At 42.2% G+C, this 24006-nt stretch overlaps 1 long non-coding RNA gene across 7 annotated transcripts in view; it reads left to right on the forward strand.

Annotated features, from left to right (window-relative positions):
- Positions 1-13911, forward strand: part of LOC310881485 — a 157599-nt gene extending 143688 nt beyond the window's left edge. For 2 of the 7 annotated variants that reach the window (XR_014572415.1, XR_014572416.1), the window contains exons 2-5: positions 506-617; positions 5036-5203; positions 7142-7265; positions 10099-12015. This is a non-coding gene — a long non-coding RNA (uncharacterized lncRNA). Of the gene's footprint in view, positions 1-237; positions 371-505; positions 618-5035; positions 6443-7141; positions 7266-10098 lie in introns of those variants that run through there. The other 5 variants (XR_014572413.1, XR_014572414.1, XR_014572417.1 and 2 more) reach the window with 4 other exon arrangements.
- The last annotated feature ends 10095 nt before the right edge of the window (positions 13912-24006 follow it).

Here is a 24006-nt window from a genome sequence, read left to right on the forward strand (position 1 = left end):
CCAATTCCCCTTTAGTCTGCTCCTCCAAAGCTGATTTAAATTAGTACTTTGTATTAGAAACTTAGCTCGTGATTTTTAATAGTTAAGAAATGTCTTCCAGATATTATCGGTTTGTTTTTTTTTTTTTTGGCATGTAATGAGCAGGTAGCAAGCACTAATAGATGGTTCTCTCTGACCATTTTCGGCAGTCACCTTGCCTACTTCTTGCTGACACCATTCTTGCAGTAATTAATGAGTTGGCACATTACTGGGAGCCTTGTCAATGAATTAATCTCTACACAAAGGGAACAGCTGAACACAGGTTCCTCTTGTTGTCTCTGGCAAACAGGGGAGGTGGAGAGCCTGCAGGGAGGGAGCTCCTGCTTCAGAGGTGGCTGAAATTACATTTATTTTGCATTTTTTGATTCTATTTTTATATGTTTTTGTCCTCTGAGTTTTCACGTGTCTGATTAGAGTTTCTGAGGGTTTTTTTTTGTTTTTTTTTTTTTGTTTTTTGCCTGGTGAGGGAGTGTGGTTTGTTATTAACCTGATGCTACTGGAGCAGAGAAGAGATTCAGCTCTATCAGTTATGAGAAGGCATCTATGTGGAAGCATTTTGTCCAAGCAAGAGAATAAAGGTAAGCTCTAGGAGGATGATCAACCCATGGGGCTTGTTCTTACCTGGTCATGCTGGGCCAGAGGCTGGAAGTTAAACAGTGAGGTGCAATAGTGCTTCTCTATAGGACTCCAGACATACGCTTTATCCCCACCGGAGAACAGGTAGCCATGAAGGCAGCAAAGGAACAAGCTCTTCTTCCTCCCGAGCTGAGCAGATTGCAGGGGGCCCTGTGGCCTCGTGCTGCCATCCTCTTCTGTATCCCTCCCAATGCTCAGCAACCTGAAGAAGCCTCTCAGTACAGCTCCTGACTAACTCTCCAGAAGGAGCACACGTCATGCAGCTGACCTTATGCTGCTCCCGTTCTGCCAAAAGTTTTTAGCTGTTGATTAAACCCCTCAATGAAATTCAGTCATTGTAGTCCTTGATTTCCTAGTACTTGAGAAGCTGTCAAGGGAGGGAGAGCAGTAGCTTCTGAGAAGAAGCCAGCTCTGTATTAGAGTGTTCTTTGTTTTTATATTAATAAACAAGAACCAGTGAATTCAAAGGTTAACAGACATTGTTTATCCTTCGTGAAGTTTCAGGTAACTCCAAAATATCCAGCACTGCCTCTGTGGTTGTGAATCACCTGGGCAGAAGGCTATTTAAACTTTCCAGTTTAGGTGCTGTTCCTTGATTGAGACAGAGTACTTGGCTAATACCCTGTTTATGGAGTGAACGTTGTATTAAAAGTCCTGGGGCTGCTGGTATTGATCCCAGTATTGGCATAAAGTAACTCATGCCTCTGTTAGGAAAGAAAATGGCATAGTTGCCTGAGGGACAAGGTGGTCTGTGAGAGCTAAGAAGTGGAAGTTTCCTTAGTAGCTGGGAGTGAGGCGTAGAATTTATCATCTGGGTCAGTATTTACTTGCTCTTTCCTCTCTACTTTCTAGTCTCAGCTAGCCCTGAGGAAAAATCTTAAGGTTATAGGATACCTCTGCTTATGTGATTGTCCAGGAGGTTGGGCAATGCTCTAAACCAAAGTCAAGTCTATCCACATGTAATGAGGAGACCAGTTTAGGCAAGGAAAGGATGGAAGCCAGCTACAGTTCTGCACTGAAGCCACAAAGTTGTCAGGGGAGAGGTTTGATTATTGCCTGCCTGTGGGATGCTCGCTTTCCCCAGGACTGTGCATGTTTCGCTTTCACTGTCACTAAGAACGTCTCAGTGATAAAAGAAAAGTAGCATGACTGGTTTTCGTAAAAATATATTTCTCTGTTAGGCTGAAAAGGGAATCCCCTAGGCCTTTCCTTTTCTGAAATTATCCAGGTGCATCAGAGCATTTCCAAGTCAATTTGTCATCAGCTCAAGGACTAACTGTCTGTAGTAACGGAGAGGATGGTGCTATTGGGTGCTAGCCCTTGCACGTTCAGGTTTGTTTTACCCAGCTCCACCCCACAGCATCAGAAAGATTTTCACAGTATTCCTCCAGCTTCAGTGGTCTAGATTGAGCTGGATGCTACATAGATCTTTCAGTTATACTTTTATTAATGTAGAATTACGCTAAAATGTCAGCTGGAAGAACACATGAGTCCTGTACTTATTCCTAAGGACATTATTATGGTCGGTGATGCAGCTAACACACACATGTCCAGTCCAGCATGGATACAGTGTCTGTCTTGCTCTATTGAACTGCTAAACTATTTTTGGTTCACTTAAGTGTTTAGGAACTGCAATGATAAACAGACCAGAAATTTTTACAGAGAGCTGAAATATTTACCTTGCCTCTGCCTTGATATTGCAAAATCCCTAGAGGTTTACCATAAAATGTTCTTGTTTGTGACCCCCAAGAAAGAGGTAGACAGAGCCCAATTTAATGGTTGAATGAAGTTGCTCTACTGCATTCCCTTCTCTCTGAGAATTTGCACACCAGTTGGTGTTACCCAGCTAATTTAGTTGGTGAAGATGGTTTATGGCAAGAGAGAGGCTCCCTCTGTAGTCCTGAGTGTGAGAGAGATGTTTCCAGAGGAAAACTCGAAGCTAGGAGGTCGCTCAGCTCTTTCAGATAAAACTTTCTACAAAGATTTGTTGTGTGGCTGCAAGTTCACAAACCAAGCTTCACCTTTGGGGAAGGGATGAAGGAAGCTTGCCAAAAAAATAAAATAAAAATAATAAAATAAAATAAAAATGTTCAGGCATCCCTAATGCTTGAAATCACGTTGCATTGCCACTTGCATTAAATATGCCTTTTTAGGTTAGTAAAGGCTATACCTGGCTCTTTCTGTTGTATCATGGAACAGGGTTTTCCAGTGGTTATTTATGCTTAATAAAAAAGTGTTTTCTTTATAGGTCTTCTAAGCAAGTTCTGTTTTAATTATACTGATTGTCCAAAACTACCTTCTGAAATTAGAAAAGCAAAAATGCCAAAAACGGAATTTTTTGACCATACATGTGCTATATCATCTCATTCCTCTTTCTGAATTTTATTCAGTAGCTATCAGCTTTGTGACTTTCATCAATGGAGAAAACTTTATTATCCTTACAGTCCTTTTTAAAAGTATGTTCATTTTTTCCATTTCCTTTTGATCCTGAGATCACAGCATTCACCAAGGAAATGACTCTTGGTTTCCTTAGTGCATAACATGTTGGTATTTTCTGTATCCCAATATTTTGACTCTGGGGCAAACGTTTAAACACCACAGATGCTCTGAGCAGATGCGTCATGGTGTTTGATCATGCTGAGCTGATTGAAATGACCTGTGTTCTCAGGCTTCCTTCCCCTCACCAAATGTTAACGTTTATATCCTTTTGGGCAAATTATTCCAATCAATACCAGAAGTGGAACTAATACCGGAACCGGTACTGATCCAGCTATCAGTACCAACACTGGATCTGATACCAGAACTGGGTAGCCAGGCCAGCAGTCTCATCTCTGCACTGCTACAACATAGGGACAACCTCTTGCCATTACTGATAACAGAGAATTGCTCAGTCACAGAGAAAATAGAAGACAGGACAATGTGACTTCACCTGCCTGAAGGACCCCTCTGTTGGATGCACTCAGGCACTGACATAAAAATGAAAATAAAATGCCACGAAAATGTTGAGAGAGATCAATACAAGTCTGAGTCCTGAGAGTAGCTCTGGAGGCAGAAGAGTGCGTCATGTTTCAAACAAGTTTTTTGGCTCTGATGAACACATGCCAAAGAAACTTGTTATTAAGGGAAAAAGGTGGATATGGCAAAATGAGGAGAGAGAGGAAACTTCTTTCCTCCAAGAAAGAAGAAGTGACTGATTCCTTGAAGAAGTGACTGTTGCCTTTGATTTCAGAGTAAGGTTTGTAAGGATCAGCTGATGTTTAGAGGAGATGAGAAGCTTTGAAAAGTTTTTGTTTGTTTTGGCCTAAACCTTCCTCCCTTCTTCCTCTTCCCACTGTGCCCATGCACAAGACCCCCTCCATGCTTGTGTCTCTGTGTTCGCTCCCATGGCTAGGGGCCTCAAAGACTCAGAGGCTCTCAAAGAAACTGTAATGAAAGCAGGTCACTTTTCCGCAGCTTTTAAGTCTGGTTTCAGCTCTTCTGCTAAAACATAAAAATGCACAGCAGAGCTTTGCAATACTATCAAAGAAGAGAGGAGACAGACTGGTTTTTTTTTTTTTTCCTATTTTCAGGGTTTCACAGCTGACTCCAACAGGTGCTACATTCCTAGCTCTAAAGGGTCTTCAATAAACTCCGCTTTTTTTAATTTTTATTTTATTTTTTTAGATAAAAGGCAAATAGACTTGTGAGAGGTAACAGGGATTTACTATTGACTTAGTGAAGCTAAATTCACATGGCATTCCTCAGGTTCTTCCCCTAAGAAACATAAATTGGTCTAGAGAAATCAGAAAGGGGGCACTATTAAGAGGTCTAAAATGTGTAAATGGGGATACTGTGGATAGGATAGCAGAGCTGTGGATGGGATAGCAAAGCTTCTGACAGCTCTCAGCCTTACTTCTAGTCAGATTCACTTGGTTTGGCTCAAATCTACTGGTATGACCCTCTAAAAAATGACATTGTTCTTGGATTTGCCTGTTATTGCAAGTTTCCAACTCAGTCCTCATATGGGATAGACCCAGTACCTTCTAATCTGGAGCTCTGAAACTGCTGGTGAACAGCTGCAAGTGGGAAAGATGGTGCAAAACGGGGGCTACAGCTGTGTTGTGCTAAGGAGGAAAACCTGGGCACTTTTAGAATCACGAAGGGAAATGGAAAGAAGCACAGAAGCATCTCATTCACTTCTAATAGTGTGGCTGTAGTCACGTGGTAAAATAAACCAAGAGGGAACATTTTCCAGTCCCTTGGTTATTCAGGACTTGTTTTCACCCTAATATGCTGTGATTCAGATTTACTATGAAACCTCAGGCATCAATAGAAAATAATCTGTTCTATTGTGTTTTTCTTCAAATTTTCTTGCTTCAAGCTGTAAACACCTGGAAATTCAAGCAACATCAGCAAAGCACGGTGCTGTCTTCATGCTCAACAGAACAGAAGAGAAGCTCACTGAAGATTGTGTCGACTGGACCACAACAGCTCCAGGACATTTAACTTCAAGACGTGGTCAAATGCTTCGTCAGCACCCCTGCATACAGTGAGTTGTAATACGGCCTGGCTGGCAGTTGTGCAGCTTGAGAGCTTGCTACATAGAAGCAACATCGCTGCCCCATGTGGCCTGGATGTCATGGTCATGCTAATTAGTCCACGGCCAGTGCTTCTTCCCAGTCCCATGACTGCTGTTGTTTCATTCAGAGGTGTGACAAAAGGTATTAAAGGCAGGGTTTTGTTTTGTTTTTTTCCTTATCTCATGGAATTCCCTTGTTCTGTGGGTTGCATTTCAATTCCAAGTTTCGTCTGGATTCATCTTTGCAGGGGTTGCGTTAGATCTACGGAAAGAACTGAGCATTACAAAATACAGAGGCAGAATGGAGCTCTGGTTTACAGTCACATTTGACCTAAAGGACTGAGCCAATATATTTTTGGTAGTTCAGGTATTGGGTATCATAGAGTTCTCACATAGGACAGGCTTGTTGGCTCCTCTTCTCAGTGTACATGATAAGGATATATATTTATTTTAGAAAAACACTTAGCCAGAAGGAACACAACATGTAGTGAGAGATAAATTATGCAGATAATGATCTATTATGCACACAGAGTAAAAAGTACAAGGGACATGAATTTCCCCAGGGAGACACCTCTGCAAGAGGAGGCTGGGAAAACACAGAAAATAAAATATGAAGAAGAAGAAAATGAGTTGGATGTAGTCAGTTATGGCATATTTTGCTTGAAGGAGGAGGAAGACTGAATGAGCAAAAAATTTTACTGGGGGCAATTCCTTCCAAAGAAGTGACTGTATATTGGCTGTGTCACTTATCAAGGTCACTGCTCCAACACATGAGGACAGGGCTTTGACCCTGCAGGTATTTATGAGGCTAGGAGTGGGTGACTGGAAAGTGCGAAAGGAATCAATACAGAAAACAACAGGCAGCATCTCTTCTATCCAGCCTTTCCCTTTGCTCTGAGACAGGGAACACAACGGCTTTTTCAGCTCTAGTCTGTGGTACATGGCCCATTGAGGTCTGGCACTATCCATTCCTGTGGATTGTGCAGCAATGCAAGATCACCTCCAGCAGACAAAGCAGCCACTGGTCGTATCAGACACGGGCACAAAAGCCCTTCCTAGGATGGAGTAATAATTGTACTTGAGCAGCAGAACATGGAGAGAGTCTGAGTGGGCAATAGCACTTCATCAAGAACAACAAGAAGATGGCAAGAAGATGTTTCTCTGAAGTCCCTCTTGGTTCACCCCAAGAGCCGTACCTTGTAACAGCAGGTCTCAAAACCAACATTTTGAATCTGTCCCTGCTGCTGCTTGCACTGATGCTCAGTTCCATTGCGCCAATCTGTCTGACACATTTGTGCTTCTCCTTCACAGTGCAGCAGGCTCAATTGTGCTTAAGTGGGCTAACTAAGGGAATAAGAAAGGTTATTTTTTTTAATATTATTTTTTTTCCAGACCTTGAGGTAGATCCATAAGGTGGAAGTCTGCTCCGTGCCTCAGTGCACACAGTGTTTCCTCAGTGTGTTCAGCCTCAGACTTTGTGCCCCAGCTTTTGCAGTCCTTGAGATGAGATACTGAAGGCATGCAATATTTCACAGGGTACGCTGCAGCCATTGGCAGAAATGTAATTGGCTCTTCCCATGTGGCTGTCATCACAAACTCCACTGCAGATAAAAAATGCGATACAAACAAAAGTGCTGGAAGCCCTTTGGCTCTACCTCCATGTATGTGTTTGAGGTGACCACTGAGCTATGTACTGACCTCGTGCAAACAGCCACTGTAAAAATTACTCCCATTCCCCGAGCTTATCAAGCTGCAGCCCTACGTTAAGAAAATAAGCTTATCAGCCTTTTGGGTTTATGTAGACACCTGCAGGGTTTTTGTTTTCCTCGTTCTCCTCAGTGTGTAATTGGCCCAACAATTCCTGGTTTTTGTTGTTTGTGTGTTTGTTTTTAACATGTTTTCCTCCAGGCATTAGTCACAACTGGAGACTGGACTAATTTGCTGAAGTTGGACAGGGAATTCTGTCTCCTGGAGACCTGGCTGATGTGATCAGAAGAACTCACAAATGGTATTGAACCAAAGATTCATTCAGGCAAGTGGTTCTCTGTTTATTTTGAGGCAGGTCATTGCTGTTCCTTTTCCTTGTAAAGTCTTCCACCTCCCTTGGTATTTATATATTTTTTCCTCTGTCTTTTGAGTTGCTAACTTGTCGCCCCAAGCTCTAGGATGGTAGAATGCCTTTCACAGCACCATCACCACAGATTTGAGAACATAGAAGAAGATCCAACATTTTCTTTGTAGCTAGTATGTCATACCTTGCTTTCCTTTTCTGCTACCTCTTCACAACGGCTGCACCTTGGAGGCCAAACAAAGGAACAAGTCCAGGTGGCTTGGTTTCTGCTTACCCTCCCGTTATCTCAGGTTAGAGATATTGTGAGTTGTTGCATGGGAACTGTTGTTTTTCATAGCCACTGATAAATTCCACCATCTGTGAATTTGTCTAATCCCAATAGAAGTTATTGGTCTTGACTTAAAATTATTCCCTATCCCCTTTGTAACAGCTGCTGGCAAAGCTGCTATTCTCCTGATGGATTTAGTTGGGTCTATGTTTGATAGCTCACTTATGACAAAGGCCAGCAGTCTGTTTAAATGGTATCATCGCTACATTTAATCCATCTCTTCCTCCCAGCTCTCATCTAATCTAAGCATTAACCATCATTCACAATATTGCAAAAAGCAGTTGCTGTTTGCTATATTAGGAGGAAAAAAGACATAGGAAATAGTGGATAGAAAAAGTAAGTACTGAACATCAGCATCTTTAGTTGTTGTATATTAATAAAGGATAAAATAACTATCTCATAGCCTCTTACTGCAAAATAGCTTCCCCTGCTTGTTAAAGTAGCACATATGATGGTGAATGCCTCTGTGTCATCACTATCCTATCTGTGGACTCACAGATTTTCCTGCCTTTGTGCTGTTATTCACAAGTAAAATGTCTCCTGGTTTTATTCTTGGCTTTTCCTTGTACTATGTGAAAATGTATCTTCTAAAGCACTGCTAAATGACAGAAGAAAACAGCTGGTGTCCCCAGGGTAAACCTTTAAAACAATGTCCTACTCTAACTAAATTCTGCTTTGTCAGCAATCTGTGTTGTGCATATTTCTTTCATTGTTTTGCAAATTGCAATTGCAAAGTGCTTTTGCATTTAAACAGGATCTCTCTGACCTAAGAGATAGCAAGAATTATGTTAGAGTGGGCACAATAACTCAATGCTCTGACCTACCCTAAATAGCTGAACTTGTTTCACTTGGGCAAGTTACATATTTATAACAACCCATTATGTCGTCAGAATACTTCAGCAAAGATGCTGCAGCTCCTACTTATATGAATATTCTTTTGAAGGGGTAATCAGAAGAGATACACCATCAAGATTATGTGCTTTAAAAATGCAATTCTAGACAGCACTGTCCAAAACGGGCAGCCGTAGTTAATCAGTTCCATATAGATTCTTCCTTCTCACCTGTTCTCCATGATCTTAGCTCAGATCAAAGCTTAAGTTAGAGAGAGAATTTTGCACCAGTGTTTGAAAATCAAAAACTGCTCTCCAGGTCATATAAAATTGATGCTCAAGAGGTGCCTTACTTACTGAAAGCAGTGGGATGTACTAGAAGATATCAGCTTAAGTTCCCTTTTTAAGCGTCTTCCCCGAGCTCTTCTTGCTTTTCCTTGCCCATATGTAGGTAACAGAGGCTACGTAAGAACTCAGTGAAGTTCTTTGTAAGTATTCGTTCTCATTTAAGTAGTCTTTATGCTACAGGGACCAGCTGGTGGTCTCCTAAGTGTCCAGGAGATGAATTGAATAGAAGATTTTAAAAATGAAATCAGCTCCATGCACAACAGCCAGAGGAGAAGGCAAGTGCAGTGCACAATGACTGAGTTACCCCCATCTTTCTCGCTGAGTGAGAGCCCAGCTGAAATTCTTTGCTGGGATGCAAGAGGAGCTTCAGGGACAATACACTGTATCATGAGACAGGTAGATCCTGTACAACCCATCTTGCTGGACGAAGATGTAAGAGGTTGTAGAAACTGCATGTTGAGCATAACTAAACAAAGAACGTTAATTTCCATGAGGGTTTATTCAGAACCTTCCGTGACCATTGAGATAAAATGTAAATCAAGCAAACAGATGACTTGGAAAAAAATACGTTTTTTTGAATCTGAGATGCCACTCAGTGCTTTTCAAGGAAAATGCCTGGTGATGCATTCCCAAGAGGTGCGGCAAGCGTAGGCACGGCTGTGTTTGTAGCTTCAGCTCTAGAAAGAGGTAAACAATACTTGTTGAAGTGATTAGGCAGGAGCGTGTGTGATAGTGTGTCTGCATGCTAAATATCCTCTGATTTTGCCGTCGGTATGTGAGGAAGCTCCCCCTGAGTGGGACTTCTGTCTGCAGAAGGTACATATGCTGTGAAATATATTTGTCCACAGAGTCAAATGCTCAGACTGGGGCTCTTGTGCTGGTGCTAGAGTATTGAGGCATTGCTGCTTCTTTCACCGTTTTCTCTTTGCCTGACTACTTTGTACTTTTGGAAAGCAAGGGGGAAAGGAGCTTTAATTCTGTTTTTTTTTTTTTTCCTCCCTACAACCATATTTCCATGATCAAATTTGTAACTGGAGACCAATGTTTCCAGATTTCCTTTGATAACGTAGAAGAACAACGTGGTGCAAAAACTCACCTTTCCATCCTACTCCCTTTTAACAGGCTTTCAGTGCCTCGTTATACTTTAGAAGCATCATTCATTAAGATAAAAGTAACTAGGTCCCTCTGTCTGCTTAGGATATGCATATGGCACTTCCTGAACTTCAGTTATTTTTTGTGAAATTCTGCTGATGAAAAGTTGGTTTGTCCTTTTAAATCTATGGCACAGGGATGACATTACTGTATTGCTTCCCATCTGCTGTCGCTGAGGTCACCGTTCTGGCACGGAGCAGAACAGCTGCAGAGATCAAGTGATGGCCCTGCTATTGCTTCCTGGAGGGATGAACATGGAAATAAACGTCAGGAAAAGGAAATTGCCAGCCATGTCCCTGTGCTGGCCACTTGAGCGCTGGAAAGATTTGGCAGGTGGTTCCAAATTTTTCCATGGAGGAAGACAGGATCTTTTTTCTTCTGTCTGCTAAGCCTCTGCTCAGATAAAACTTCCATACAGTTCTTTCACTGCTCATTCTTTACCTCACCCCGGTTCAGGTCTGGGCCTCATCCCACCCCACTGTCCTGTGAAGGTTGCTAACGTTGGGGGTTTTCTGTAGACGCTGCATCCAGAAACCATTTCTTCTCCTTTTGGTAGAGAGTGAAGGTTCTTCACAAACCGGGAAAATAAGGAGTAAGCATCCTAACTGGCATTAATCAAAAATGTCCCTGATGATTTCCTGTGCCCACTGCACAGAATAAATGAATGAATGCTAACATTAGCATAATACAGGGGAGATAGGAATGCAAGGCACAGGGACAGCTCGTGACCTGAGGAATGGGATTTACACAAGAGTGAATTTGTTACTGTGTGGACTCCCTGTGTGGGGCACTGACTCTCTGGAAAACCTTTGCTGGCAAAGCAGTCGTCAAAGAGCAGTGACAAGCTGCCCATTGTGTTAGGCATCATGGAGGGGATGAAGGTGGCTGGCCATCACCAGCTGTTTTGAGTGGAAATCCAGCACAGCAGAAAGCTGGGGCCGGGAGGGATGGCACTTACGCAGTGTACATTGGCCACTAGATAGAGTGCTTTTTCAAAGCTGTGTCTTCACACCTTTACAATCCAAGTAAAGTGGAGAAATAAATCATTGTGCATGTTTGTCATCTTTGCTCCGGTAGCACCAGCCAAAGAGTTTAAATATAGCTAAACCACTGTGTTTCCCGAGAATAAATGCTCAAATACTCAAAATAAATTGCTAGGTCATGGTAACACAGGAGTGATTTATAAACCAATTATACTGGGAATTTTATTCTCCATTGTTGCTCTTATGGCTTATGGGTCAATTAGGTATTTTACTCCTGTAGGAACACATCCTTATTCTGCCATAAAATGTCTGAAGTTGGCATGCTGCGGTTGGTTCTATCCCTCCTGCAAAACACTTCCAGTTTGTGGCAAAACTTCTAGAATCATTCTGCCAAGGGCCAGCAGCAAAGAATTGTCCCTAAAGAAGTGTATCTCTAAACAGTGAGTGGATGTACATCATAGGAATATAAGGCTAGCAGTACTGTTTCAGACCACCTAGGATAGTACCCAGTTTCCAACAGATGACATAAGCAGACACCTGGTAAAGAATAAGGATAGGGCAAGCATGCTTTATCTTTCTCCGTAATACGTATCCTTCTCTGAGTGTTCAGCTCGAGATTTTTGAAGGTTGATGTGATTCTCAGTAAGCCACACTGGGTCTCTCTTGCAGCTGCTTATCCAATCTGTCCTTGAACATCAGCAATTGTAGCATCATTCTGAACTAGGCACATAAGCTTTTGGAGTGAAATCTGCTATCCTCTACACTGGTGCAAAACCATAGTTACTCTAAAGCCTTTAGCTGAACCATTTTTTATTGCTGAAATCTAAACAAGGAAGAGAATTTGAACAAGTCAGCTAATGAGTAAAAAAGAGGAAATTCAGGGGAAAAGTTTTATGATTGTGCCCTTACAGACCTTCACCACTTCAGCAATGAAAATTGGGTAGTGGATTTTAATTCTCATTATACAGATTTTTCCACTCCTTTATGTTTTTATGTCAATATAAGCCAGAAAGGAAATCCATCCCAAGGGCTGTGTATCCTTGTATCTGCTTCTCCTCTTTTTTTTTTTTTTTCAAATTAGAATAACAATTCCATAGTCTTGAAAAATATTATATTTTTTCTTCTACAAGCTACAGTCATCTTCTCTAGCCATGGAGAGGTTGAAGCTAAATAAGAAGCAAAATCCAATCCCAGTCACATTTCTACAACGGTAATGTAAGACAACAGGGAAGTGGAATTGGTACTCTGATGCCCAGCCTTTTTTGTGTCCTGGATGTGGCTCTTAACATCCCAGAGTTGTTTGCATTAAGCAGCACACATTGAGCCAGCTTTTCCTCAAAATGCCCGATTCTCCTAGTGACTTGTCCCCTCGCATTTCAGTTCATCTAACATGAAGACGATGAGCACTGCGATAATTAGGACATCATACAGTATTCACAAACTATTATAGAGCAATTCTGATTTCAGCATTGGTGGAACGGATAAGTAGTCAGAAAGAATAAAGAGCCCTACTGGTGTGAGTTGAAGATCACTGAAGTCAATGTACTCACATCACAGATAAATACTAAGTAAGATAAGCATGTGTACAAACTGGAATTAGGGAGCTTCTTTAGCTTTGCTCTTATTCTGGGTGAAATAGCACCACAGGTCAGAAGGGCAAATTGAACTCATTACAGAGATGGATGCCCTTCATGGCTTATTTCTCTGAAGACAAGCTTTATTATATTTGGCTTCCCCCAGCTGGGTGAGAAGTTCTCTAATATTTGCCTGCCTATTATTGTATTGCCATTTACTAGTTATAATGAGTATTTACTGTTTTCAATTATTTGCTGCTTCATTGAAAACACAACAGCCGTTGGAGCTATTAAGGGCTTCTTAGTCAATCCACTAAATAATAAAAAGAACCAGACAGCATATAGAAACTCTGGGATTTTGCTGACCTGATTGTCAGCTGGGATTGTGAGCAAATCATACCCACTGGCCATCATAGTCATGTTGACAAAAGCTTTGAGGCACATGCAGAAATGCAGATAGCCAAATGTTCTCAGGTTGTGTCTCTGGAGAAATATTACAGCTGGGCTTGGAGGAGACTCTTCTGCTGATTTAAACTGCATGTCCTTTATGGATGGTTGCTCACATATACACATTGTCAAGAATTTAAGTGTAGACAATCCCATTCAGTATTTTCTCCCTGATAATGTGTTTCCTTCCAACTGAAATATTCCATCTACTTGGCTGAAAATCGTCTTTCAAACTAAAAGTCTGACTTCATTTTTTTCCTAAACATTCCTAATACTGCGGAATAGACATGATAGGGATTACAGATGTAAGAACGAGTTAGGCAGGGAATGTTAGTGGGTGACCTCCCAGGATGTCAGCTTCTCCACAAGAAGCTCCAGGACACCTTTTTCTTTGTTCCTACAGAGCAGATGCAAAGTAACCAACCCCCCTTTTTATTCCTAAGGACAAATCACTTCCAAGTACATCTGGTTGAGCATGAAGAATGAGAATATGAATACAGGCAATTATGATGGAGTAGAGGCCTTGTGAATTTATACCCAAACTTACCCCCTGGTAACTCATTCATCTGCGTGTCTTGACAGGATGCATGTGAAATAGTGGGACAATAAAAGCTGTTGTTATGCTGAAAGATGTTAATAGCTGGCCTCAGGGTGAGCTGGGTTTCCAAGACAATCACAGATAATACAGATAACACAGTGGAAACATTAGGCTCAGGAGAATGAGCTCTCAAGCTTTTATTTTGTAAAATAGAGAGACATAGGCTATCTCAGAGTGGAAATGGTGTAAAGGTATTGGTTTTACAGGATCTTGTTTTTATGGAGCAGTACATTGTGTTATCTGAAATGCTGCTTGCACATATGGAAATACACAGCAAACAGTAATAGACAGCTACGCCTCAATAAGTGTAGGTTTACATACATGTCAGAGGGCATTGGGCTTGACCCCTTGTGCCCCTTTTGCAGTGCAGTGCCTAGGTTGTCTACCACACTGAGAACAAAAAGAGAAGCTTAACAAAGAACTATATCATGTAACTACATTGGCAGCCTTTGGATGGTTAGAGAAGTTTAAAAAAAAAATCACAAAAACAACAACAACAACACCCAAACAAACAAACAAACCAAAAAACCCTCTTATTAGTATTCTACTTAGTCTAAATGTAACTGTTCTAAAAATTGCTTTTAAGTTTAAACAACTGGGTTGATTTGCTCTGTAGTTAGTAGGGAGAGAATGATCCTTCAAAAACTAATCCCATTTCTCTTAGAACACCATTTTAGGATGAGATAAGTGGTCCCTGGGAGCTGTTTCTCACTCCATTGCCTACAGCAGAAACCAAACCATCATGCTTGATCAGCTGCTTTAGCTCAGCTGAGAAGAAGCATTGGCAGACGGTCTGCTCCATGTGCCCCTCTATATTACAAGCTAACAAAAAAACCTTTCCAGACCTTACTCCACAGCTGTAAAGCACAATAACCACAACTGTTTTCTGCCAGGGGGAGAACAAAAGGATATCACGAGGGAAAATGCACAGATGATTCTAGGAAGTATTTGAACCTTGATTTGGACGTGACTGGTGGGAAAATGCTGAGTGAGCAAGCAGGAAACCTGAGCTTTCCCAGATATCATAGCTGAGACTGGGCAAACTGGTAACATTTAACATATCAGAACCTTTGAAGGGATAAATGAGATGCCAATCCCAAAAGCTACACAAGTGACTAACAGATGGGGAATGGTTTACATCTTGGTCTTGGCATCTATAATATAAGTATACCCAATTATTTATTTTAGCTTTCATGCTGTTCTTGCTGTTCTGTCCTCAAAATAGATAGCTTAGATCAAGTCACTTAAATCTATGCTGAGACAAAATGTAACATTGTGATTAATACCTATGAAAACTCAGAGTGACATGGTAATAAAACCGTAAAGGTTTGGGTTCCTTTAGGGAAATCCAGTTGCACTCACTTTCTTGTCAGAATAATGAGGTCTCTATTTTGCGGTCATGGAGTCAATGCATTTGATGCAGGTGGAATGATTATCAAGTCATAGTGACTTTGGAAGGAGACTAGAAGTAAAACTTTCAAAGATGGTTGGTTCTTGTATACCCAGATGACATCATTATGGACTAAGTGTCCATAAAATGCTGACTGTCTATAATCCCGCACTATGCTTCGAATTATTGATCCCATTGTGTTGATAAGTGACAATGACATCTAACTCAAGTGTCTGGGCTTTACGTACTTGGTGTTTTGAATCAGTTTTCATGCGTATGTACAGATGCAGATTTGTAATGAAATATCAGAAATGTTTTAGCTGATCTAGTGGTCAGAGAAGGGTTGTAGTCTCCTTATCATTTAGCTTTTTATTCCTACTGAGGGTAATGCATCACCATGCCAGATACACAGTACTGACTGATTCCTGATGGTGAGTTGCTGGGACTGATTGTTGCTGCTTTGAAAGAGAATTTTTGGGCAAAAACAATGACAAAACTGGAGAAAACAAACGCACTGAGGATTGAAGTTTTATATCAAGTGAAAGCTTTGGACTTCAGGAAATTCACTCAATGTTCCTTGTGCTTCAGTTCACCCAGAGAGAAAACTTAAACAAACAGTAGCACTCATACTGAGAAAGAGATGCCAAGAGCAGGGCGGGGAAAGGACAACAAATATACAGTGATGCGAGACAGAGAGTATCTAATGGGTGGTGGACAATTGCTTTCAAGATGGTCAAGTGTGCAGTGTTTCTAAAGCAGTGCTTAGTCACGAACGGTCTCTTCCCCATCACTGAGCAAAGTGAGCATTAGTGCTGCCATGTTCTGCCATCCAAGGAAGGAGACATTATAATATTCACCCATCTCTCGAACAACAAGTATGAGATGCATGAGATTCATTGCAAAAGCTCTGAGTTCCAGTTGCTGAATATGCAGCAACCTGCACTGTACCGTGAAATGTGCTTGTACCCCCTTATACAAGCCCAGGGAAGGTAGGTCTCTGGGGCAAAACTGGAGGTCCTTTAGTTCATTCCCATGCTGACCCCTACTTCCTTTTTCCATGAGTATTAACTGATGGCTCTGAAGTAATTAGGACTGTACTTCCAGTATAGAGAGGGATATATCTCATTATAGGCGCCAGGAGAATTGTGGTAGGAATTGCAGAAGAAAGGGAGAAGATATGTGAGCCTGCAGAGAGATTGATGCATACAAAAGACTGCAGAATTTAGGATTACACTGAAAACAACAGTGGTGAAATTTATCTCACATCACTTCAGATGTCTATTACAGAGATGTCTTTGGCTGTGTGAGGTAGCTAAACTCTCGTCAAAAACATCAAACTACTCATCTGGTCTGATTTAGATTTCTACTTTAGGGTAAAATGAATCATAGTCCAGAAACGTCCGTTTCTCTCCACTGACTGTAGACAGTGTCTAGTGCAGATGAAGTTGTCTGAATTGTAGCTATGTGTGTCTGGCGAGCTGGATCTGGCCCCGTATGAGTGAGAGTAAATTTGCCTGTGCAAATCCCAGTTTGAGCATTTGGGTATTGATTCCTCTTTCAGCACAACTTGCCTGTATAGCCATTTCTACACTCCCAGCAGACTAATTATTACAAAAATTCTCTGTCATTGCTTTGTAACGGTCCATAGCTTAACTAATTTAAAAATGCAAATGAATGCTAAATTGCAGTTGAATCTGAACCATCTCCTTCTCCCTCTCTCTTTCCTTTTCTTTTTCTTTTTCTCTTTCCATTTTTGTTTTCCCCTGCACTGGGAAAAGAAAGGTAGAGCAGACATTAAATGCTGATGCTGGAAATCAATCTTTCAGTGCAAATTTTGAATTTGGTCTCAGTGCCAGGAATACTGACATCATCAGAGATGCTCAGTTGATCCATGATTTGAGGAGAAACAATTTGGACTTGATCCTCCCTTTGTCCTTCCACAGAGAAACAAATGCTGCTGCAGTCGTAAGCTCTTTCACTGGGAAACTATCATACTCGGATGATCTCAGATGTTGGGAGGAGATGTTCAGGAAGAACATAAGCAAATGCATGAGCTAAAACACACCCCCTCCTATTGCCACTGTCCTGATGTGTGAAGTTAGAGCTCAGTTTTGTTATCATGTGTGGGTGATGTGTCCAGGTGGTTTTGAAGAATCCCCTGAAGGGACGCTACCTCTTTACCATCCGTAACTAGCTGGGTAACACTAGTTAAATTGCCAGTACATTCAGACTCTGTAGCAGCAGTCAAGATTGTCTCATTATCATCTCATTGTCCCTACCCATCTTTATGCACAGAAGTAAACTTCTCTCTGAGACGGTAACTCCTTTGGGGAAGGGGTTGTGCTATAGTTACATATCTGAGGGGGACATGAACAACATCTAGCACCATGATTTGTGGTCTTTAACTACAGGATCACATAGGTAATAGTAGCAACCATTCACGAACGGTCTTGTTGGTTTCCTAATGCCAGCACTGCACTGCAACATCAGTACTGAGATTGAATGCTCACGAATGGGACTCCTGAGCATTGACAGAGCCGCTGATGGGCTCAAAGTTAGATATCGGGACTGCTTCCCTACACGGACAGTATAGAGCATGAGAGTCTGGTAATCCGAGCTGGTGAGCGCTCTCTTGACCACAGATCCTTATGCAGTATAGCTGAGTTAGGTACGCAGAGAAGAAGTACTGAAACAGGGCTCCTTTGTGTTTGAGGGCTGGGGATAATAGACCTTCTTAGGGCTTCATCTTCAGCTCATATATCGATAATAATTTTCAGGATAAATGACATCTTGCTGAGAGAAACATAGCAAATAACAAGAATCACCCCAGAGGGCATCTGTTGGCAGCTGTATACACAGGGCTACGTTCATGTTCACGAAGCATTTTTCCTATTTTGCAAATTGATGCAGAGATGAAATTTCATGAGTGTTTGTTGACACTTGCACAGAGCAGATAGATTTCTAAATGCGCTCTGTAAAGATGATTGAAATTCCAGCTCCAGTCCCCACTGTGTCCATCGGTCTTATACAGTCCCGTGGCATTTACTGGAATGATGTATGACAAGAGGTAAACGCAGCTCTTTGGAGCAGGGAGCCCCCTTGCTCCCCCAAAGCAGATGTCACAGACACACACAACTCCCCTGCCAGATCCCAGACCGGCACAGTGGGGGAGGGACCGGGGCCAGATCCCTGGTTTTCAATTAAGATTCAAACATCATGATTATAGAGTCTGCCTAATCCTTCCACAAAGGTGTGTGTGTGGTTAATCAAACGGCCATGCCTCAGGCTCCGGGCAGCTTTGTTTAACAGCGGCTTAGCAGCAAATCCCTCGGGGACACGTTCACCTGTGCGGCATGTGCAGCGTGCCTCCAGCCCTCGCAGAGGGGGAAGGCTGCTCTTGGTTGTAAGGCAGATGTAGCTCTTGTGTTGCCTAACGTGGCCTTTCAATAGCTGCTGGTAGGAAGAGGAGCCCTTAGCCTCCTTTTCTGTGCAGATGAGCGTATTGTTCTGGGGGCAAATTTTGCCACGTTGCTGAAGTCATTTTTGAAAAACCTGGATCTGTCCAGCCACAGGCTGGCAGTTTTGGTAAACTAAGCTGTAAGATTTTTCTGTACATGCCTATTGAAGCCCTCAGGAGTAGCGTGGTGACTAGGTTCAAATGCACATAGTGAAGACATGGCCCTGTGAATTTTCCCAGACACTTCTCTGGCCTCATATCCAGATGGAAGGGGATGGAGGAGCTGCTATCCAGGCTGGAGAAGTCCTGCACAGCCAGCCATGCTTGCTCTGATACAGGTCTGCACTATCAGAGATGTTTTCCCAGGAGCCTTTATAGACATAGAGGCCAGTCTTAATTTTGGATTCATATACAAGGCCAAATCCTGATATGTTGACACCGGTTTAAATCTGAAATTTTCTATTTTATTCACTTCAAAGTAAGCTCTAGGCAGGAATAATCCAAACAAAAACTGACCTAAGATCCTCTTCTGGATGAAGGGAGAAAACACATCTTTGCAGTAGAAGACTATGAGAAAGAAAAACTTATATCCTACCAGCATCCCATGAGGGGATGATCTGGCTGCCGCAGGTCTGGGTGCATTTCTGTGCTTGTCTGTCTCCATCAGTCACACCAGCTCCTCACCGCATGCACAGCTGGTGTGTGTGTGTCTGTGGATCCTACAACCCATCAGCATGCACTGAATCTATCGCTTCAGCGTAACAGCTTATGTCCCTTACGCCTCAGAGTATGGTTGGGGGGAAGGACTGAAACTAGATCTCCTTTGTGTGCGCGTGCCTGAATATACACACATGTATAGGTATTTTTGTGTTCCCATATTACCTCAGGGTGTTTCTTATGTGATTCTGTGTTAGTAGCCAAAAGGCAGTATTGAAGATTAATTCCATCTCTTTTTAGCAATAAAGAACAATCCAGGCACAAGCGATTTGTCATCAGTGTTGGAGGACATTAAGTATTTGTGGTTTTTTTTTTGTTGGTTGGTTGGTTTTTTTATTTTTAGTTGCAAAATAATAATGTTCTGGTTTAAATGTTTTATAATTATCTCATGAATTATTCACAGTAAACTTGATAACCCAACATTTTATGGGATGTGGTCTCTAGAGTGCAAGGAGGGAGGGAAAATTTAAAAATAAATAAATGTGAAGACAGGCCCCAGCTGCAACAATGAGAAAGCACTGAGGCCTCTGATTTATTTTCTGTCTGCACTGAAGGGTGGTTTCATTCTTTTATTTATATTTTTGTGGTGATGAGCTACAGAATGTGAGTAAGTGGATGAGGTTATTTTCTATATATAGAGAAGGAAAAGAAAGATTGAGAAAGAAACCAAACACCCTTCGCTGTTTTTTAATCTGAAAGCTGTGCTTGAATTATTTCACCTATTGTTCTGGAGCTCAGAGGTTCTATTACTGTTGATTCCATTTCCATCTGATGAAACATTAGTGCAAACCAGTGTGGATTTTTTTTTATGCATCCATACCTTTTTTTCTCCCTTCCCATTTCCTTCTCTTTATCCTCTCTTCTTTCATTCTTATTCTTATTCCAATTCTTTATTCCTTTCCCTTTCCCTTCCCCTTTCCCTTCCCCCCCCCCTTATTTTTTTTTTCTATTTCATTTTCATTCCCTGTCTTTGTTCTTCTGGGGTTATTTTTCCCCCCTTTCTCTCTCTCTCTCTCTTTTTTAATCTTGTAGTGATTTCTTCTGCTTACAATTTCCTCTTTGTTTTGTCAGTTGCTGCAACTTAATTAAACTTGGTGACAGCTTCTGGAAGAAAAGTGTTGAAACTCCCACCTGGACATCCGATCTAAAAGCCTATCAGTCCTTGATATCCAAAATACACTGGAAAGAAATGCAGTAACTTCATTGCCATACCCCAGAGATCAGTGGCACAAAATACTTGGCACGGATCTGGAGAAGTCTCTCACCTTGCCAATTATCTGTGAATGCAAATGGAAAAGAAAATGTGGCAAGTAGCACTTCATCCCCATGCGAGCAGAGGCTGCCCTGGTACCCAGAGAAACAACTGATAGGTCTGAGAGCAATGTCTCCACTATGGAGGACAAAAGCTCGGTGCAAACTCCAAGGTCTTCTCTCTACGGGCAGAGGGAAGGGAGCAATATTATATTTGGGGTGGCTGGCCAGAAGGTGGTCTGAGCTAGATGGCACCCAGGTGCTTAGAAGTATTGAGGTTTATTGTACAGGAGTTTCCATGCAGAGTTTTCATTAATTAAGAACACGTGTATTTTTCAAAGAAACTCTGGGGGTCTGAGTATGCTGATAAGTTTCAAAGAGGAAATTTGAAGGGTAATTTGGAGGGTGACTGGCAAGACATGAGGCATTTAGAGAGATGAATTCCCAGGAAGGACTTTTAGAAAATACACTTGAGAATGAAAGAGTGATTCCACCAATCTGCTTCATGCATTTATTTAAATTTATGTTATAAAATGAAGAGCAGAAGAAAGCCAAAACTTGCACTGATGATTTTTCTTCTTTTTCCCAACCTTCTTTTATTTATTAAATTGCTCTGCGTATACCTTCCAAAGGACTTTTTTTTTTTTTCTTTCCCACCTCACTGTTTATTATGGCTTCATCAGCCTTGAAATGGGAGCTGCAGGCAGCTTGATAAATGGATTGAAAAGCTGCTTCTGCCAGAATCAAACAAAGAAACAAAACCCAAATACCCATAAAACCTTCTGTTTTCACATTTCTAAAACAAGTACTATTTCCCTCTGAGCTTCATTAAAGAATGCACCCATATCCCTCAGTGTTTCAGCAAAGGGGATTCTTTATCCAGTTGTGTCCAGGGCAGACGTTCATTCCTGGGTCATGGCCAGGACTCAGCCTGCATCAATGAGAGAGGGAGACAGAGACAGTCCTAGGAAGGCTGAGCAAATTTTGACTTCAAAATGTACTTGGCAAATCAATGGAGCAAATCAGACAAGACATAAAAAGTTGGGTCCTGCTCATAGAGATCTGTCCTGCTTCTATACAGCTGTATTTTTCCTAGATGCTTTCTAAATTTTCTCTTTCTTTCCAATCCTTCTTTAAATATCCAGGGCTAAATATATCCCCAATTCAAACCTTTTGTCTTCTGCATGCTTCCACCAAGTTCCACCACTGGCCCAGCCTGCCAAAAGACCAGAGCTTCATCTACTACAAAATGGCAGAGGTTTGTGTTTCTTTCATTACTGCCTTCCTTTTACCTCTAAATGCAAATTTGGTTAATATACAAAGCAAATAATGTGAGAGCTGCCTTGGCCTAAGCTCACTGGTATGTAATTTGCCCATATGGATCACACTGAGAACAGTGCATCCTACTCCCCTAACACAGCATGCAACAAGATGGCAGCATCCAAGAGCTGATGCAAGGATACCTGATATAAAAATGGGCTCTGCCAAAGGCAACAGTCTTGTTGTCTCTGTTGCCATCCATTGCTTCCCTGCCTTCTGACCGTCTGTGTCATCACTGGGCTGGTGAAGTCCCAGGCTGTTTAGGGTCACATCTTCCAAATAATGTTTCCAGTGCCATGGCCATGCTGTGGACTTATTATCAAATTATGGAAAGCCAATAATAATGAGTTGTTGCAGTGGCCCTACCCTGTCTCCTTTTTTCCATGCACTCCAATCCCTCTCAAAAGCATTCTGGCTTCAGAAAGACCCTTGCTTGAGGTAGGAGGTGAGTGTGAGTGACGAGGGACGGAGAGACTGAGACAGCCTTTCTCTTGCTGGAAAGATGTGGCGTGCACAAGGCCGTGCAGACAAGAATACTAATGGGAACGAGAGGCGGGAGATCAGAAGGTACCTCGACCCTTGTGATTCTCCGGGTGTTTAGAATGCATGATTGCAGCTTGTTTAACACCAAAGGATAACTGATCAGTCACAGAGGAGGAAGCCAATGGTGGGGATCAATATTTCTATTGCTGTGCTGGAAAAGGAATGGCTCTCTATCTCTTACAGCAAAGCAGAAGAAATATGTGCTTAAGCCTTCTTATGGTTGTCCTTTTCGGGGCCAACAGAGGGTTTGTTCAATGCTGGCTGTCATTTCAGCTATGAGCTGCAGTGAATGAGTGTGGATGATGCGTATCCCTCACTCCAGATGTGGCCTGACTGGAGGCAAGGCAGGACAGCTCATCCTTGATTTAGAGAGGAAAAATAAATCACCGTGAAGGTGAAATAAGGAATATCTGGGCCCCAGACAGGTGGGTAGAACCAGAGGAGATCACAACTGAGCACTTCCATTTTCTATGTTGGCCATACCAATACATAGTTTTTATGTAAATCTAAGAGTTACTAATTCTTGGTAGAGACAGAGCTGAGTTTTCACAGGCATCTGTGGGATTCTGCAGTAAAAGCACAGATTCTTTTTTCAGATTTTTTTTTTTAGGGGGGGGGGGGAATCTGTTTTATCAAAGTGTTAAACTGGAGAAGCTTGTTTCCCATCAAATATTTGTTGAGCTGTTCTTGGACTGTCTAACAGCAGTGGGAGGAGGTGACTCTGTGAAGTAAGGACCCTGGGGTTCAGCATAAAAAGTCTTATTTACTGGCTCTGGCAAGGAACATAGTTTTGGAATAGGTATGGCTGGACTTGTACTTGTGTTGGTCCTGCATTAGTATCTCATCCACAGCATGCAACCTGTATGCAATAATGATGCCGCTGAGTTTATCCACTGGATACTTCTGACCATAAGGAGAAAAAAAAATAATAATAAAAAAAATGGGATGGCTTCTCTCTTGAGGCATCGTTTGCACCTCACGCGTGGATCATTTAGGGTCTCGGTTGCTGGAAATCACAGGGCACCCCCTGCCTCACTCCCCGGGCAGGTTTTCACGGCACAAGAGTGACCTCCAGTGGGCACCGACTGGTGTCGTTGGCCTGTAGATCAGGGAACGGTGTGTACAAGTGCTCTTTGGAGGCTGCACATACAGATTTCAGAGCAGATATCTGCTCCTTGCCTTCTTCAGACCCTTCTGACCTAAAGGTCTTTGGCTGACCGACTGTGCAAGTAATTTGAGGCCATCCCAGACTGAGTACATCCAGTATTCAGACTCAATAGGCCTGAGGTTTAACTCAGATTTGCACCCAGGGCAGATTCCAATTGGCACAGGCGTTGAAACTGGGCACTTCGTACCCATCAGAATGGAGCAGGAAGAGGTGGCAAGATTGCAGGGCCCTTGGTCCCTGCACGAGAGAAGCATTTGCCAGGCAGTTTGTGAAGTTGACTATTGTAGAGCTCAATGATTGTGATGAATTTTGGCAGGCTTCAAAATGGCTAGATGGAAAGCCTCACTTCCCAGCAGCTCAGAAGAAAGGCAGGAGCTGTGAGCAATGGGGAGAGGTCTCTGGAGGGAGCGGGACGGACCCATTTGAGCTCCTTTCCCAGAGCTTGCTTAGCATAGGCCAAGGCCCCCATTTGCTGCTAACTGGAGGGCTGTTTACCAAGTGCACCTCTGGTTTTGAGAGAGATTAAATCTGTGTGTAATTAAGTTAATTTGCGTTATACATGGGCAAAGATAATGGGCTGGAAATCACAAAGGAAG

Source organism: Anser anser (genome assembly GCF_964211835.1).
Source record: "Anser anser genome assembly, chromosome: 14".
Taxonomy (NCBI): Eukaryota; Metazoa; Chordata; class Aves; order Anseriformes; family Anatidae; genus Anser; species Anser anser.